At 41.2% G+C, this 6,000-nt stretch overlaps 1 pseudogene; it reads right to left on the bottom strand.

Annotated features, from left to right (window-relative positions):
• Positions 1–4,542: 4,542 nt before the first annotated feature.
• LOC139748654 (uncharacterized) overlaps positions 4,543–6,000 on the bottom strand; it is a 152,463-nt pseudogene continuing 151,005 nt past the window's right edge.

The following is a 6,000-nucleotide window of genomic DNA, read 5'->3' as shown; positions in this document are numbered from 1 at the left end:
CAATCCCCACAGGTGTTAGTGATGTCATGTCTCACTCCCCACAGATGTTAGTGGTGTCATGTCTCACTCCTCACAGGTGTTAGTGGTGTCATGTCTCACTCCCCACAGATGTTAGTGGTGTCATGTCTCACTCCCCACAGATGTTAGTGGTGTCATGTCTCACTCCCTACAGATGTTAGTGGTGTCATGTCTCACTCCCCACAGGTGTTAGTGGTGTCATGTCTCACTCCCCACAGGTGTTAGTGGTGTCATGTCTCACTCCCCACAGGTGTTAGTGGTGTCATGTCTCACTCCCCACAGATGTTAGTGGTGTCATGTCTCACTCCCTACACATGTTAGTGGTGTCATGTCTCACTCCCCACAGGTGTTAGTGGTGTCATGTCTCACTCCCCACAGGTGTTAGTGGTGTCATGTCTCACTCCCCACAGATGTTAGTGGTGTCATGTCTCACTCCCTACAGATGTTAGTGGTGTCATGTCTCACTCCCCACAGGTGTTAGTGGTGTCATGTCTCACTCCCCACAGGTGTTAGTGGTGTCATGTCTCACTCCCCACAGGTGTTAGTGGTGTCATGTCTCAATCCCCACAGGTGTTAGTGGTGTCATGTCAAGATATTTCCTACAAGTGGCTTCTGTCTGACGTGTAGTTCATTCATATTTACACAATATCCCCTGCATGACCTGACCTAAGACTCGTATTACTCTTCATCTCTTGTAACTGATTCAGAACGACAAAGTTCCCTCCATCCTCACTGATCCTGGCTACTGAACCCTCTGGCTATATATGCTTCCTCCTGATTCAAGCCTCACACTTGATATATATAGCACATATAGGTATGTATATGTGCGTGTGTGGACGTGTATGTATATATATGTGTATGTGGGTGGGTTACGCCATTCTTTCGTCTGTTTCCTTGCGCTACCTCGCTAACGCGGAAAACAGCGACAAAGTATGATGTATAAAATGAGTAGATAATTTAGAATATATATATATATAAGAGCAGTACAGATGAATTTTTTACATTGTAGTGTTAGAATTAGGAGGCTGTTTACAGTAAAGTATGAAGATGTGAGAAGGTTATATTGTGTGAAGAATTCAATAAAAAATCGCATGGATGAGAAAAAAGTACAGAATGGTATGGTTATGTAGTGCGGACGGCAGATAATAGGTGTGTCGAGAAGATACAGAGCAGGATAGCAGAGGGTACAAGGAGAGGCAGACTTTGGAAGAGATGAACTGATGAGAGAAAATTTTCCTTACAGGGAAATATATATCAGATGAAGATGTCAGAGCAGTGACTGGGGTTGGATACAGTGGACACATGGTAACTATGGATCTGGTGCGACTGGCGACGTTGATCTCACAAGACGAATCAACTTACTGTTGTGAAAACGTAAGAATCACTTTCCGAAGTGTGGAAGTCCGTGTGTCAATCTGACCGCTGGACTCGGGTTATGTAGTTTGTGTGATGTTATGGAGGCTTTATGTATCTGGTCCACCTGATTAAGCTGGGAAGGGGTGATAAAATGTACTTTACAACACATTGTACTTTACACAATAACTGTATATGCAAATTCATGTGTTTTGTTAAAAGTATCCCATCACATATTTCATATCCCAAGTTAACTGATGTTCCTGCTTGAGAAATTAACGTTTTAGTGTGTGTGATTTTTATGATGATAATATACAAAGAAAAAATATAATATTAGTAAAGCTTGGTAACACAGGGAAGATAACATGCCAGACACCACTTGCAAATGACACACATTAGTCTGTATAAAACAGTATCATATTGAAGTTCATATGCTTTTGCATTATTTTCATTGGGTCGCTTACATCTAATGCCAGCTTCGGCTTCTGCTTCTGTTATGGGAATGGAAGTGTAAGTGATAATACAACGTACAACGTAAATAGAAAGATATGAGATAAGAAATGTGAAGTACTCAGATAAGAGGAGATGCCAGATACCACTTGCAGAGGACAATCTTTGTGTCACTGGAACCACACCAAGTTAACCTAAATTGATATGACTCAAGAAAAGTAAACCAGAGATTACTTAACTGTCTGAATTACACATCTAAGTGATACTCAGGAGTATCTTAGATAAAACCATTTTCTTTTTTCCTAGTAATGTCATCGCCCTCGATGGGAGAAATCTATTACAAAAGATAAACTTTCTTGAAGCAATTGCATCGCTGGCGACACTAAGAACAATGCAGCTGAACTTGTCAACAACTCGACAGAATTCTTTGTTAGTCATGTTTACACTGAGGCGACCGCAGCTCCTACATAGGCCTCTCGATAGACCGTCACTAAGTTACTGGTTCACCGGTTCATTGGTAAAAGTATCTGATGTGTATATCTCTCTCACAGTCATGTTCACTGAAGATGGACAGTCTTGTGTGACGATGAGAGGTCCATTGAGGGGCAATACAAGCATCAGGCTGAGAGAGAGAGAGAGAGAGAGAGAGAGAGAGAGAGAGAGAGAGAGAGAGAGAGAGAGAGAGAGAGAGAGAGAGAGAGTTCAGGTCGACATCTTGATGTGTAGGCGGTCCGGTAGTATGTTTTGTATAAGTGATAACGAATGTTAAGTAACGTAATATTTCGTGGTGTTGGTAAGACCAGCTGTCCAAGGTGTACAGCAGCTGTCATTCCTCACTTAATAATTATGTTACATAACACTTTATTAGCAAGTGTCCGTTGTGGAGGTCCATGCAAGATTCTGTGTAACATATATTACATACAAACACAGCAACTGTGACAAACATGAACAAGCAACATTTACGGGAAAATTGTCATGTCTTGTGACCTCTAGACACTCACCCTCTCCCTCTGCTGCCCCGCCCAGAGACCCAACCCCCATACCCCGTTTTCACCCAACCTTCCCTGGCCAGTGATATCGCTGCCTTCACACTTCTGTGATTACTTCTGATCGAATAAAAATCATTGTTACTTTCCCTTATGATATTAGTGCTAATCAACATTTGCACCTGAAAACAGTTAACAGTTCACGTCACTCTACTGTGTTCCACGTCCCATTACTCCTCCCTCATACAGTCTTACCAGTTCAGTTGACATACGCATTACTTTTGACCTATTATAATGCTATCATTGCTAACGACTGTACATCATATTGCGCACTATTTCAAATACACATTTATACTCTGTATAAATGTATATTTATGTATATAATGTAAGTCAAAAATGTTTCATCACTTACCCATGTATATATGTCAATGTTAAGATGATATTCTGTATGACTTATGTCATACCTCCTTCGTATTACACAAACGTTGTTACCTATGTTACTATCAGTATACTGTATGTCGTGTTACACCTGCTTTGTGTTACACAAACGTTGTTACCTATGTTACTATCAGTATACTGTATGTCATGTCATACCTGCTTTGTGTTACACAAACGTTGTTACCTATGTTACTATCAGTATACTGTATGTCATGTCATACCTGCTTTGTGTTACACAAACGTTGTTACCTATGTTACTATCAGTATACTGTATGTCATGTCATACCTGCTTTGTGTTACACAAACGTTGTTATCTATGTTACTATCAGTATACTGTATGTCGTGTTATACCTGCTTTGTGTTACACAAACGTTGTTATCTATGTTACTATCAGTATACTGTCTGTCGTGTTATACCTGCTGTGTGTTACACAAACGTTGTTATCTATGTTACTATCAGTATCGCTTAGTATACTGTAATTAATGTATCCTAGACCCACCTCTGAAGGGAGTGTACCCTTGGGGTGCCTGAGCCCGCTCGCCTTCCCCCGTCACTCTCCTATGTTGATGTATTTTACCCACTGTGCGCTCTATACTGGCCTCCACCTACACCTAGATATGTATGTACACTTCACCTATACAATCACTGAGATGTTTTTTCTATGGATATCTAGACAAGAATCTTTCTTTTAATAAAAGAAATAACATTTATTGCATTGTAACAAACTTACTCAATCTTCAACATTATCAACGTCACGAGCAGGTTTCTCAACTAATTGGACTATGGAACTATCAAGCAAATTTACGTGCATCCGAACATTAACAATATCTAAAATACTTTATGTCGTCGCAAGAGACGACTCATTTCTTTATAGATACCAGTACACGGCTTCACTTTCATGAAACAATGACAGTAAAACAATGCAAAGTTCAATATTAGTATTATGTGCAGCGATAAGTATAACACTGCAACCTGTTGGCACCCGTTACCACCACACATAAGTATTAAGGTTTTCTACACAGTCTAATGGCAATAAACAGACAACTTACCTACAGTAAGCTTATTTTAATGTAAAATCACGTTTCCTTCAGGAACTTCGCCTTATGTGCTTGCAGACAGTAACCTGAGTTCTCCTGGCTTAATGCTGAGGCTCTATATATACTATACTACACGTCTGTACATACCATTATGCATAGTTAATTTTCATTATAAATACCATGTGTCCTGCTGTTGCTTTTATAAGTAGATGCAAGTGACATGACATATACTGCTGATCAGGCAAATAAAAAGTGAAATGATTAATCAAAAGGCAATCTATTTTGATAACATATCACTAATAGAGTAAACACGGTAGATCAATACTTTGTTCCAAAACAATTGTTATTTCTGTAGTGAGAGTTTTTACAAATCAAGTAATCTATGGCACAGTCTACTGAGGCCGTAATGTATATATTTGATCAAAAGGTTGTGAACATAAGGTTGCTTAAGCCGCAGACACTCACCAGAGATGATCATATGTGAGCAAAAGGGTGACACCTGTGTTACTATAAACCAGACCTGAGGGTGAGGCAGTATGCCTACCACACACTAGACCAGGCACTGGGCTGCTGTATTCTACACTCATCATGGATGGTACAAGATAATGAATTTCCCATAAGCCAAGCATAATGTCCTCAAACATCAAGACTGGCAACGTGTCTCTGTAAACCAGACCTGCAGAGAAGCTTGCCGATTGTGTCACTACACAACAGGCTTACCACTGTGGTACTGCGTCACTACACACTGCACCTGGCACAAGGGTCCTGTGGCACCACACATACACTAAATCTGTGGTAGTGTCTCACCACACACCACACCTGTCACGAGGGTCGTGTACCACCATACCACACCTACACTAACACTGGGGTACTGATGTCATGAGACACCTCACCGTAGTGAAGGAAGGTCTTGTAGGTCGGCATTGAGGGTGAGTAGTGTACGTAGGTGGTGAAGGAAGGTAGTGTTGGCACTTGAGCGCTGTACCACCACACCTACACCGACACTGGGGTACTGTGTTACCAGACACCCACAAGGCACTAGGACGGTGTAACACCACACCTACACTGACACTGGGGCGCTGTCTCACCACACACCACATCTGACACTAAGACATTTCATCTCACACTCACCAGTATTGCACTGGCACTGAGGTACTCTGTTCCTCACATACCAGACCTGGCAGGTAGTACTATGTCCCACACACCGCAAACTTGTACCGGGATGAGGATACTGTGATAAGAGTTCCGTATCTCTGCTTGGGCATGGCGTTCCTTCACACATCACATCTCACACATAGGTATTGTGTCCCTCACACACCAGACGTAGCACTGGGGAACTGTTCCTGCACACCACACCTGGAGCTGGGATCCTGTTTTCCCACATCCTGAAAAATAATGAATATAACTCTCAGCACTGGTAGGCTTCCTGTAGATCTTAAAGGATAACTAATGAAAATACCTAATTATCACCACATTAAGGAAGGGTGATTTGCCTTTGTGTTTCCATTTAGTCTTAAACTTGATGGTGGGATGAATCGTAATTCATTAAAGAAAACATCATGATCTTGGTAAGATGGCCATAAGGACCACACATCGTTAACATATCTTAACCATATTTTTGGACTGTTACTAACGGAAGTTTGGATCTCAGTCTCATAGTATTCCATGAATAAGTTACTGAGAATGTGAGAGAGGGAATTTATCATGGCTAAACCGAA

The sequence above is a fragment of the Panulirus ornatus genome, chromosome 5, assembly GCF_036320965.1.
Source record: "Panulirus ornatus isolate Po-2019 chromosome 5, ASM3632096v1, whole genome shotgun sequence".
NCBI classification, from domain to species: Eukaryota; Metazoa; Arthropoda; class Malacostraca; order Decapoda; family Palinuridae; genus Panulirus; species Panulirus ornatus.
This window is presented reverse-complemented; position numbering and strand designations above follow the sequence as displayed.